Source organism: Triturus cristatus, chromosome 2_1 (assembly GCF_964204655.1).
Source record: "Triturus cristatus chromosome 2_1, aTriCri1.1, whole genome shotgun sequence".
In the NCBI taxonomy this organism is placed as follows: domain Eukaryota; kingdom Metazoa; phylum Chordata; class Amphibia; order Caudata; family Salamandridae; genus Triturus; species Triturus cristatus.
Window position 1 is genome coordinate 479334816 of NC_140581.1, and position 13385 is coordinate 479348200.

A 13385-nucleotide genomic window follows, 5' to 3' on the forward strand; every position below is an offset into this window, starting at 1 on the left:
AGAAATGTCGGATCTGGAGACATCTACGGGGCTGTGGGTGCTGGAGGCAGCTGCTGAGCCCAGCATCTACCCACTTGCATCCTTCAGCATGGAAAATCAGAAGCTTCCCCCTGCTTTACCCCCAGAGGAGCAAAAAAAAAAGCTTCCCACTCATTTACTATCTTGCCCAAGCAGGTAGTACATGTGGTCATACAACTTCTCTGCATTCATGATGAATTTGCGCCTATAAATGTATGACAATGCAGAACACAGTCTCTGGTGTTATTCCTCATTTAGTTGTACATTTGTGCACTGTCACATTCAGCAGGTGTGGCAAGGCGTTTAAGAGAATAGTGTTAGTGTGAATCACCCAACACAGTCTTTATGCTGAAGTATGGATCACCAATGTGACAAAAATGAATGTGCCACCAAAGTGATTGTCTGCAGAGAAGGTTTGACTGTGCAGACTACTCCGAGCCTGCAAACTGCTGTACAAAGCAAAGTCTCACAGATCTGCTTACAAACAGAAATCCAAGTCAAATAGATTGAAATATGCATTATTTAAGACAGTCATTTTGAATAATGACCTGGATTTCTAACGCTTAAAGTTATCAGTCTGCTTTTGTGCTGCCTGGCCAGTATTTGTGTTTAGTTTGCAGCTATTTTCTTTAATCATGTGTTGTTAGCTGCAGCTTAGCCTCAAAAAGCTCGGCAGTGGCTCTGGGCCGCCTCAGTGACACTGGAGCTGCCAAGGCTGTTCAAATAATTATTCATCTCAAACATAAATGAAGTATAATTCCAGGGAGAGGTGGCGGGCTAGTTGTTGCTATGCAATTAGCAGTTAACCTCGCCCTAAGCTCATTGAAAGCGAAGGGCCCTATACAAAAGCCATGATCGCATTACATAACCCTGGGACGTGTTTAGAAAATGTAACAGTATATCCACAGCAAGCTGAGCCCTCACAGAACAGCCTGTGCCAGGGTCATGGCCAGGCCTTCCCTCCAGCCTGTGCTCTGTGACTACTGCAGTTGGTGTTGTCTGGGAACCAAACTCAGCGGCTTGAAAGAGGACCCTGTAACACTGGATGACTGATGGGGTGGGATGGAACTGGAAAACGTCCTTAAAAGAGTATTAGGATCTTACTGTCCTATCTATACTTGGTATCTACATCAGGAGGATCCATTGATGCTCCTATAACCATCCTACAGATAAACATATTTCTCGACTCACCCACCCTAAGTGTGTTGCACTTGTTCACCTGCCAGCTTCCCCTTCTTCACTCGCCTGGTTGTTTGTTGAACTGGCTCCAATAACTTGTTTGCAAATAACAGATGTTACTATTTCCCAATTCATGGTACACAATGTACGGCCTTCGGGGGACGGAAGGCTGAATTTCCTATGACGGAATTCGATGAACTCTCTTTAATGAAAATTCATGGACCTATTTATAAGCCGATTTGCTTAGCTACTGCACCACGCAATGTGGTGCAAGAGGGCCGCAAACCTTTCATGTGATTTATGTAGCCACGCAAGGCCACTTTGCGTGGTCCTGTGTGGCTAAATAAATCTAAAGTGAGGCAATGCAGCGCAAATTGCTGCGTTGCCTTACTCTACCCTAGGAAGACATTTCATGGGCACTGCATGGGTGTTCCCCGGTAACTCCCATGATTTTTGATGCCCTCCCAGATTTACTAGCACACATAGAAAGAGGAATATGCCTCTCAGGATTGTTTTCGTGCAGAGTATGTCTGTTCTTTCAGAAGGTTCAGCAGGTCTCTGGTATCTTTCAGATATGTTGGTGTCTTCTGTACAAGGGGTCAATGAGCTTAGCGGCTACCTGAAGAAGTCCGCTACCCGGGACTTAAAGGTATATGCTCTTTTTTTTTTTTTTTTAAACCCGCATTAAATGCACGCGCCCGATGCATTTGTAAATCGTCATGAATGTCGAGCTACGTACATACTCATAATGCGGAGAGGTACCCCCAGCGCTAATCACACACGCCTGATGCAACTATAAAAATGCACAGACTTAATTACAGGGACTCGCACAAGCAACGTTACGCACCAAGAGAGATGTCACATATGCGAGAAACATGCCGCATTTTCATAAAACCACGATAGCGGCATGCAATACACCCGATGTAACCCACCAGAAAATTATGGGTGCCTTATACTTCTGACATTCAAGCCCACAATACGCTATAATGTCACGAACCCCCCCCCCTTTATTAAATGATCTTGGCAACATCAATCTCGATCACAAACTGCCAAAGCGTCATATTAACCACAATAAGATTAGTTGCTCATTCATCCCACTCCACCCACTGACATCGCGCGCTAGCAACTAACCAGTACTTTTACAGCATTTGGTGCCATTAATGTACAAAATAGGGAATCACCCCAGAGACCCTATTTTGAAAACAAATTTGGGGATAAAGAATTGCCATTTTTTAGTTACTTTTGAGTTACTTTAATTCTAGGTTGAGCATAATTGAGTTCCTTCAATTTTTTTCAATAATATGAAAAGAGATAATGTAGAATATACTTTTGTGATAGCACTTAGAGAATGCGAAGCATGACATTCCCATTTGGTTTCTCTCATTTGAACAGGTACAAATCAACCATTTCAGAATCAGGTGAAATATGCCTTGATTCACTGAGACTGTGACAAGACACAGTCTTTCTTATCAAGAAAGCCCCCCTGACCCCTCTGGGCAAACCACAGGGCTGAAACATGTCGACCTTTTTATGGACACTCAGTGTGGCAGACCAATAAGAGGTCTTCCTACGCACAACACTGTTTTTAAACAATCTCGAACCTAGACCAATTAAAAATACTATCTAGGTATACGGGTTTTTAGTACCCCATTTAGAATTCACCTCACCAGAGCACGTTAATTTTCTTTTTCCTCATTGATCACTACTGCAATAATCAGTGGTTCACCTCCGAATGAGGGTAGCATACGACAATAAAGAAACCCAATGATGATGCTATCACGTTTTTAAACACATAGGGCGGAAAATCAAGATATACCGCCTTATGACGAGCACGTGAATGAGGGTTTTTTTATTAAAAATACATCAATGTGGCAAACCCTGGTTACTGAGGTCAAGTGATCCATTCCCTTTTGATATTAAGTATTAATGCAAGGAAGCTGAATGGGTCACAATCCCTTCCTTCTCCCTCCTTTTGATTTAATATAAGAGAAATTTAACCTGTCAATAGTTGGAGCCTGACATAAGTGTCAAGAGTAAGGGCCTCTTCCTCCTCCTTTTGTGGATAACATTGTCGACACTCTTGACAGTTGCCTGGCTTTTTGTTACGGGGTTGGGAGTGATCCCATTTCCAAGAGTAGATATGCACGCCCCAGAGAGGGGCAAAGAAACGTAAGTGGGTGGTGACTTCTGGGCCTCAAGCAGTGAAACTGTGCGGCTAGGCCTTTGAGATTTTGAAGTATAGCGTTCAAGGAATCTTGAGTGTTATTAGTGTCTTCTGGTATATCCATATTCTTACAGTGAAGGAAGGTGGCATAGTCTGATGATAACATGCAATTCACAATAATTGTGGGGATAGGTTATGATGTGGCATCACCCCCTTTCTTTTTATCTTTCTTTCTTTATTTGTTTGTTTTTATAGCGGTCAGTGTACTTAGTTCTGTTTCACTCAAAAGAAATGAGAACTGGATAGAGGAAATGTACATTCACCTTAATGGTTCTAGTTAGAGATACTTTCACTATGACTGAGAATGTTCGCTTGACTGAGTAATGTGGCTTAATGTTATCCTCGCACAAGATATTGATCACTAAAGTGAAGTTTCGTACATATTATATGTGTCTGTGCTAACTCTTGTCATTTTATCTTCAGATACTTATAGAAGTGAAATGTAATCTTCTTTTAATTTCTGGGTTTGGAATCTCTGGGCTCTGCTCTTCAGATTACACGTGGTCCTGTAGCCCTAGAGTTGTAATTACTGTCCCTGTTGTACAGCAGGCAAATAGCTCCAGAAATAGTCAAGACTCCACAACTACTTACCCGCATATTTGGGTTGCCGCATCCCTGAAGGGCTCTGCTGTGTGAGAGGAGTTACAGTAACCATGAGATCCAGGAGGAGAGGACCTTGCATAAAACTGGATGGAGAAAGAAAGAGTAAGGCATGGAATGCCCTATGAGTTGGGCATTGCCACTCTTTGAAGTCTTGTTGAATCTCTTCCCTGGACTCCCACATTTTGTGCATCATCAGGAGCGGTAGCTTTGGTATCCTTTGAGCTTGGGGTGAAGGGCCAGTGCTAAAAATTGAAAAAAATACTTTTTAACCCACAAATTCTTCAGGAAGGGATGTGGTGTCCAAAATGGGACAAATGTGATGTGTGGTGTAACTAGGAACAGTGAGAAACAGAGTCCATTATTGTCAGTTTTGATTCTGTCAATGCATAGGCATTTATTTTTCAGACTCTGCCCATATAAAGCTGAGAAAGAAAAGGTGATATTAAGGCTGATATATCTTACTTCGTTTGGCACCCTCAGAGAGAGCTTGGTTTTTGCTTTTTAGCCTTTAGCGATAGCTTGAGGGTTAGGGCACCTGCTACTGTGAATGTAGCATGTTTTACAGTATAATTCTGGCAGGATAACTAAGATGATTTATGCACTTGCTGGGGGAAGCTGTGCATAATCTCAGGTCAGAGATTGGTATCCTATCTAAGAGAGGTCGAGGGGTTAATGTGTTTGTTGCATATAAGATTATTTACCCCAAAGGTCAAGAGTTACAATCCTGCAAAATAACATTTTTCTGCAATCTTTATTTGTGATTTTTGAAATGTAACATTTCAACATCAACAAGTAAAAATGGCGTATTCCTACACCAGAACAGTGAGTACTCTCAGTAAGCAGCAACATCATATTGCACAATGACATACACATGTCGGCCATAAGCATTATGAAATTGCGCACCTCACTCCTATCACTCATCCCTCCCCAATCCAGATATCTAGTCTCAGTCTTGCATACTCCTCCCCTCATATTCCACCCATTGTATGTGTCATAGTCAGGCCAATGGTCAGTAATCATCAGCTAATAGCTCTCTAGGTCAGAGTGCTCCACCTCGTATCACTCTCATCATGCCGTGCCTACAGGAAAGCTTGAAGCACTGCCAACCTGCACCCTATGTACTCCTCCGCTCACTCATCGCTTCACATTCTGTTGAGCCTCACTTCTTCCACAAGCCACTTCTATATCTCGATGCCATTTGGTAAGTGTCGGACCCTCGGAGACAGCTAGTGCAGTGCTATCCTGTCTTTGGCCAGCAGTAAGCCTAGGGTTGCAGATCAAAGCTGCATTTTGCCATGCTCGGGAACAATGTCCAACAGGTATTGTCATATTGTCATATGAATGCCGGTCACCCTCTCAAGCTGTAGAGCTACCTCTTTCCAGTAATGCTGCAGTTTATTACACATCCATGTCATATGCAGAAACTTGGCTCCCCATGCACCACAGCAAGGACACTCTGAGGTTCTATTCTGGTAAATCCTCTGGGCCTCATTTATGAAGCCCCTTGCACTGCTGGAACGTCACTTTTTGCATGGTGCAGGAAGTTGCTCCATATGTACAAGGCAGCACTAAGCCACTATCTTTGGCTTAATGCTACCTCGTAATTATTGTTCCCTTTAATGCAGTTTTCTACGTTAAAGAGGCGTGAAATGGGTGTTGCTAGGGGCGTTCCCAGCAACATCCATGGCTTTTTGTCACTGTCCCAGATTCACGAGAAATCATAGCTCTAAGCAGCGGCAAATACATATTCCTCCTAAGGGAAGGCGTAAGGGAGGCACAACGAGGAGAAATATATTTATCTTAATTGTGAGATAGATAGATAGATGAGTGGCTTTGAACACTGCCACAGTATGCCATAAAATCAGGCAGGCAGACATTAAAGGCTCTGATGCCCCAATTCCATACTTCAAGCAGGAAGTTCACAATGAAGAAATACATGTCTTATCTTTTTGGTGGAGACACTGTAAGAAATTAACAATACTTGTCATCCAGTATTCTTACATTTGTGATGCATCTGTTTCTTATCAATTAAATACTATTAAGTCCTCATTACAAACAGCCAAGTATGTATTCAGCTTTCTCTTCTCAACTTTTACCTCATTTGCAGCTATACCTGATGAAACCAGTCTAGTGTTGCCAAACCCTGCAATCCCAGGTTCACAAACATTGAACAACTTGTAAGATCACTGTAAGAAAATAGGTTATTATTTTAGGAGGATTTGAGTCTAAAATCATGTCAGACTCTAGACACACGTCCAATAAATCAACTCCTTGTAGCTATGGTGTAGATCAGACAGGCTTAACGTAAGGAAAATTTTATAAAGTATTTATCAGTACCAAAACAGTAAAAAAAGTCAAAACACAATAAGGGGAGACTAGAGATATTCTTTTTTTAAAGTTTTAGAACAAAAAAGTAGCACGAAAATCAAAGCAGCAATTAGAATTCTCTGTAAATTGCTGTTCGGAACCCAGGTGTGATTTCAGGCTGACCGAGATAAAACGGAAGTTGGATACATCAAGCAGGTAGTCCCCGTCAAACATTTTCCCTTCTAACTTAATGCCTGAAATGGACATTGAAATCCTCTAGTGGCACATATTTGGAGGCTGTTTCCAATGAAGTCCTCCCAAAGTGAGGTACCCATTGGCCGAGGTCCCACGGAATCCATTAGATTTGGCGGAAAAAGCTCAGGGCAGGAAAATAATTACATTTTTCCCCTGCCTAAGTTCTTTGATCAATCAGATACTTTTTGTGTCTTTGCCAGGTCAAGATTTCCACTTTTGAACTTAGACTCTGTTTGGGAGCTCAAAATCCACCAGTGGGCAACTCTGGAATCTGTATCTGATGTAGTACTCTCAAAAGTGGATATCTTTCACAAGGTCCCTCTGAAGCCTTTCTGAAGCAGTTGTTCCTGGTCCCTACTTAGGCTCCCAAGACCTCGGGGTGACACTTCAGAGTCAGAAGAACTCACTCCAGCAGAGACCACCAGCAAGGTGCAGTCCAGGTCCAATTGCTACTAGTCAGCTGATCACTCCAGGAATAGGCTACTTGCAGCTAGTTGTGCAAATGTAGCCACATATGAAGTCAGCCAACTGATCCTCGGAGCTTGTTACTCAGGCTGAGGTACAAGTAAGAGCAAGATGCACCATTCATGTTTCCTCACCAGTCTAGACAGCAGACCAGTCCTCCTCTGATCATCCACAGATCCAGATGTGCTCTAAGGAGCTGGGTGTGAGATGCCCCTTTTGCGAAAACACTAGCCATAGGGCGTTGCTGACTCTTAGACATTCCCTAACCAATGAGCAAAATGTTCCTATGGGCAAATCTTTAAACTTTTGCAACAAATCCTGTTTGTCTTACTGCACACTACCATGCAGTGCACTATACTAAGTGAAAAAACAACTTGGTAGAGCCTTTCTTAATCTGGAGGCATCCAGTGGCCAAGCCAGGTGTGTCTAGGGAAATGAGCAGTCCCTTCCTGCTCAATCACACCAAAGTTGTTTTGGGTCCAGCTCACCTTGCCACTGGAATGGTGCCAGGATGGTTACATTGTGCCCTGTGATTAAAAGGGCTCTTTTCCCCAGGTCTCGCTTTTGGCTTAAATGTAAATGGGCAGGCATTACCCTGGTGCCTTTCAAGCTAATTAAGTTCCTGAACCCTCCACAGCTGCCCTTCCTGGGAGAGGATACGTCACATTCCTCACACCTAGATCTTGCTGCCAAAACGCATTGGCCATTCTTTGTGTTCTAGAAGCAGTTTTGTCACCTCATTAAGGAGAAAGCACTGACCAGGGGCAGCACTTGGCAAAATAACACCGTTACTGTATATTTATTAAAAAAAACACCTTTACCACTGAAAGGTATTTTTATTCAATATTAAAAATGATCCACTAATGAAAAACAAAGACACAGCCAGATTTCCACTATTAATTTCCCATGTCGGCACTCATTAAATGCTAGTTCTATTGAAGTGTCCACGAAGGCCAAAATCTCCTCTTGTTTTGCTGAATGCCACACCAGCCTGTTCAGATTATAAGCAACAGACCCTGAATCAAGAGTTCTTGATTTTGGTAAATAGTCCACTGCAAGTGATAATGTAATCGATTGAGGGTTATGGTCGCTTTCCACTCTAGGGACCACTTGGAACCCAATATGACTAATCAACAATTCTTTTGAAATAATGGTATAGTTAATGGTAGAGTGTTGTCTTGACTTTTTAAAAGTTTGAGCACCTGCCATATTATATTGGATAGCCTCCTGTAGCAGCATAAACTCACATTTTTGTAACTGAGAGCGGAACATCTTAGACAAAACTGTATCTGCCTTCTTTGAGTTCCCGGAGTTCTTGGTAGACAGGTGCATATTAAGATCTCGTGAATTAATGAGGCTAGTTGCAGGAAATTTATAGGATATGGTTTTGATTATTTGCCATAGGACTGTAAGCTGAGTCAGCTTTACTCTTCTCTTTATACCTAGTTAAACCTTTATAAAAATAATAGGTAATTCAAAGTCTATTTTGATTCATATTAGCGAAGTCAATTAAAAATCAATTACATGACATCTAGATCCAGTGAGACATAAATAGAAAGCACACCTTTTGCACGGCCATAAGCAGATGAGCGAAGTGGGCATACTCTTGATAACCGATGATGGACTCACTGCACATTTTCCAGGTTTCCTGGAACATTAAGATTTTAAAATTCTGAATGAAATTGATTGTATCATGGTCTTCTAGCTGTCTTGTAAGGCCATGAACATTCCATGTGCAGATATGAATGTTAGTAAGCTCTTTCTTTTTGACCAAACTGCTCAACCTTCAAGAGTATTTTTGGGAGCGAAGACCAGTCATTGCTTGGGGCTAAGGTTTTTTTGTATTTCTTCACATATGCGTGGGTCCGAACTGCAGCTTGTGATTCTAAGGCAAGAGGATAACTCAGGATTGAATAACGGGCCTATTGCCCCTTTCAGAATATTACAATTCTGCCCATGATTTCTATTTTTCGTCAAACTTGTTTTGAAGCGTCTCTTTTCCACAGCTTTGGGAATCAACAAGGTTGGATAATAAATGTCTTTGCATTTCCTTATTTCGACCGTCCATTCTCAAATTGTAGACCCTGTGGTACAACTTGCTTTAAGTTTGGGTTTTTTTCTGGGTCCTGTTTGAATTGAACTAATTTAAGCCGTCTGATGTTATGTTACTGAGCTCTGGAATTGAAGCTAATAGCTTCAATATATTACTGCGATTTGAAATATCGTGTGGGCCCCATGAGACATACAGTGGAATAAAAATTACCTTTGCTAAAGAGACGGTACAACTGTACCCGATTGTTGTTGGGTTCTTCTTAGATCGGTGATTGGGGAATGATGAAATTGGTATTGGCCTTGTGCCTTGTGTCCTCTAGTCTGTCTGGCTGTCTTCTACAGGAGCAATTTGACTGGGTTCGCAAATTCTTCAGATATTGCAACATATGATTGCACTAAGTTTTTACCAGACGGTAAAGATGAAAATGAATTTATATATAACAGTTTGCTTTCCTTAAGGACTATAGGAATGCTTTGGCTTTCTTTATTTTTGTCCTGTCAAGGTATCTGAAAGACTCCATGGTGGGGGCCTTTGTGTAAAGCCTTGTCCGAACACACAGCTATTTGAAACATCTCTACTATGGGGAATTGCTGACTTGGCCAGGACATCTTCAAAGGAAGGTGACACGCCTGGACTTCCTAAGTATGAGGTCATTCTTTTATCCCCTTCTTTCACTTTACAATGTTCTTTTTCAGATAATTTGAAAATCAAGTAGTTTTCCTTTGGGACAGGAAATATGCTTGAATTGGTTGGTTTATTTTTTCTATTGATTCTGTTGTGAGCTTTTTTTTGTATTTTTTCATTGCTCTTTTAGTGAGATCTACTAATTTTGAGTTAGAAAATGATTCTGAGTTATTTGTTACTGGATTAGCCTCACAGTTTTGTGCTACGTTTTGTAGATTATGTTTGTTTTCATGAGAAGCAACCGGAGAGACTTGGATGCCATCAAGTATGGTTCCTTGCCCTATTGTGGTGGTGTTTCTTCTTTCTTCCTCTTTTGTGAGTTGTAATTCCGTTTGATGCAGGTCTATGTTCTTTTGAGGTTCATTGTTGTTAATGCCCTCATTTTCATCCCTCGCCTAGCTTGATCTTTCGTGTGTGGCTTGTTTGTGTGTTTGAGCAATTAATGCTTTGATATCATGGTCGTGGCTGTGATTGATTATATTTACTAGTTCAGTTTTATTCTCTGCTGACATTAGCCTGACTTCATCTACTTGAGAACCAACTTTTCTCTGTGAATTGGATATTTTATTTATGATAGGAGCACAGGTACAGGTGATCATTTGATTGTATCTGTCTGATTGAGCCCTTACCACTAAATTTGTTTTGTGGAATAATTTGGAATCTATCCCAGCTACATAGAGGGCAAGAGTGTTCAAAAGATCCACCTGAATATTCAATTTATCTGAATGATAGTTCAGGGCATTGGTTATGGTGTCCATGGTTTTAAGCAAACTGCCCCATATTCCTGCTCTGTGAGATCCTCTTCTTGTCTTGTTCCAACAGAAAAATGTGTGCCATATTTAGCTAGTAGGGATAGATCAGCTGAATGAAGAGGATTATTCATAGAATCGTCATTCTCTGATTTATATGGCATATGTGCACACTGAATATCTATTACCTCAGGGATCAATGCCGTTTTCAGGTCAAGGTTGGGTCTTCCTGTTGTAGATATTGGACTGAAGGGGTCTATTTCGACTCCACTTGTCAGATTATTAGGGCTTGAGAAGGCTTCTGGTCTGATATTTTGGCAATTCTGGTCCCTATTGTAGTTAGATAAAATTAGCTTTCTTGGTGACAGTGTGAAGGAGGACAGAAATACCTCATCACTTGTGATTGACTCAGTGCCTGATGATATATTAATCACTATGTTATTTTCATTCAGGCTAGAATCCCGTTCCACTCTATCTGAGGTTGTGCCCTCATTGTCATCGACTGCAATCCTTTTCACCGATCCATTGCTAGGATTAGAGGCTGCCTTTGGACGGACTCCTTGCTTCCATTCCCTGCTAAGGTCATCGAGAAGATAGTAAACACCCAGCTCACCCGGCACATCGAAGACAACAACATCCTAGACCCGTCCCAATCTGGATTCCGCAGGCCTCCAAGATCATCGGTGGCGTCCCTCAAGGATCCTCCCTCAGCCCGACACTATTCAATATCTACATGGCACCACTAGCACACGTCGCCCGACAGCACAACTTCAACATAACCTCATACTCCGACGACACTCAGCTGATCCTCTCCCTCACAAAGGACCCCCTCACCGCCAAATCCAACCTTCACCAGGGAATGCAGGCCGTCGCTGACTGGATGGAGGACAGCCGCCTCAAACTGAACACAGACAAGACGGAAATCCTCATCCTCGGACCCAACCCCTCCGCATGGGACGACTCCTGGTGGCCCACTTCACTGGGGTCCCCCCCGGCCCCCACCGACCACGCACGCAACCTGGGAGTAATCCTCGACTCGAAACTCTCCATGACCAAACAAGTCAACGCAGTCTACTCCACCTGTTTCAACATCCTCCGCATGCTCCGCAAGATCTACAGATGGATTCCGACCAACACGAGGAAAACCGTCAGCCAGGCCCTAGTCAGCAGCAGACTCGACTACGGAAATGCCCTCTACGCCGGAGCCCCGTCCAAGCTCATCAGCAGACTACAGAGAATCCAGAATGCCTCCGCATGCCTGATCCTCGACGTCCCACGCTGCGACCACATCACCCCCCACCTGAGGAACCTGCACTGGCTCCCCGTCGACAAAAGAATCTCCTTCAAGATCCTGATCCACGCACACAAAGCACTCCACAAAACCGGCCCAGCCTATCTCAACAGTCGGCTCTCCTTCTACGTACCCAACAGGAACCACCGCTCTGCCGACCACGACCTGGCCACGGTCCCACGCATCCGTAGAACCACTTCCAGAGGCAGGTCCTTCTCCCATCGCGCCGCCAAGACCTGGAACACCCTCCCCCTCGACCTGCGACAAACCGAAGACCTGCTGACTTTCAGGGGACAACTCAAGACCTGGCTCTTCGACCAGTAACAGCGCCTCCGCCCCCCCCTCCCAGCGCCTTGAAACCCTCACGGGTATGTAGTGCGCTTTACAAATTATGTGATTGATTGATTGATTGATTGATTGATTGTTTGTCCTGTTCCCGGTCCCCCTGTTTGTACTTCTAGTCTTAAGTGCTATAGATGAGGTACAGGGAGCAGGAACTTGAGCTTTTACAACCAGGGAGTGGGAGCCTGGCACCTATATAGAGGCTGCTTTGTTTACATTGGATGGCTTTTGTGGGCTTATGCCAACTATTGTATACTTATCCACCGATTCTTCCCCTGGGGGGATGTTTGCAAATAGGTGTCATTGTGTCCGAATTTATAGAGCTTAATTCTGTCTGTTTTGTGGCTTTGACCAATTTTATTTGCAATCCAGGATCCATTTTACTTTCCTTAATCTTCTCCAAGGATTTAAAATAATCACAGTAGTTGGCTGGAAAGCCTTATTATGATTTTTTGGAAGATTCTCCCCAGGAGCACTTGTGGGGCAACCATTAGAGGGCAGGCCATGATTGTAGTTGGTGAGTTTATCCTTTTTTCAATTGGTATGTCTGACCCTCCACATATTATCTCAGAATTGCCTTTCCCCTGTTTCTTTTTTCGTTGCTTTGTATCCTGTTGGAGCACTGCCCCACGCAGACGGCCGGACCTCATGGCCCTGCGGTTGTACAGCTCACTGAATGTGTTTTTGCAGTTGAACACAGCAGGACATATGAACTGTTATTTGAAGGGTGATGGGCCCAAGATTCTCACAGTGGTTCTTGTCTTAACCGATCGAAGTGGCACGAGTCAGACTGGTGACAATCTAATCAAGGTGGTCGGCTATGCCAAGCAAAACCAACAGCTCACCCCAAAAATCCCTGAGAACAGCGAGCTAGGGAAAGGTTGTATTAAATTAAACTGGATTAGAGCTGACCACAGTCCACACTCCAAGTGGTGGAGTTACAAAAGGGGGAGGCCCTCACAAGCAGGAGAGAAGTGGCCTTGTGCCCCCCGATGCGTTGGGTTCTCCCTAGGAGTCGGAGCGTGGAGGAAAAACCTTTCTCTACTAACAATATTAATAATGATACCCCCCTCACCGCAACGCTGGAGAATCGGTGGCCTTGTTTGGTCCAGATGCCTTGAACGCCTCTCTGACTGCCTCAGTTCGACCCTTGGCCCTGCATCAGGGCCAAGGAGGTGGTAAGGAGGTCTAGGGTGGAACCAAACCCGAGCTACC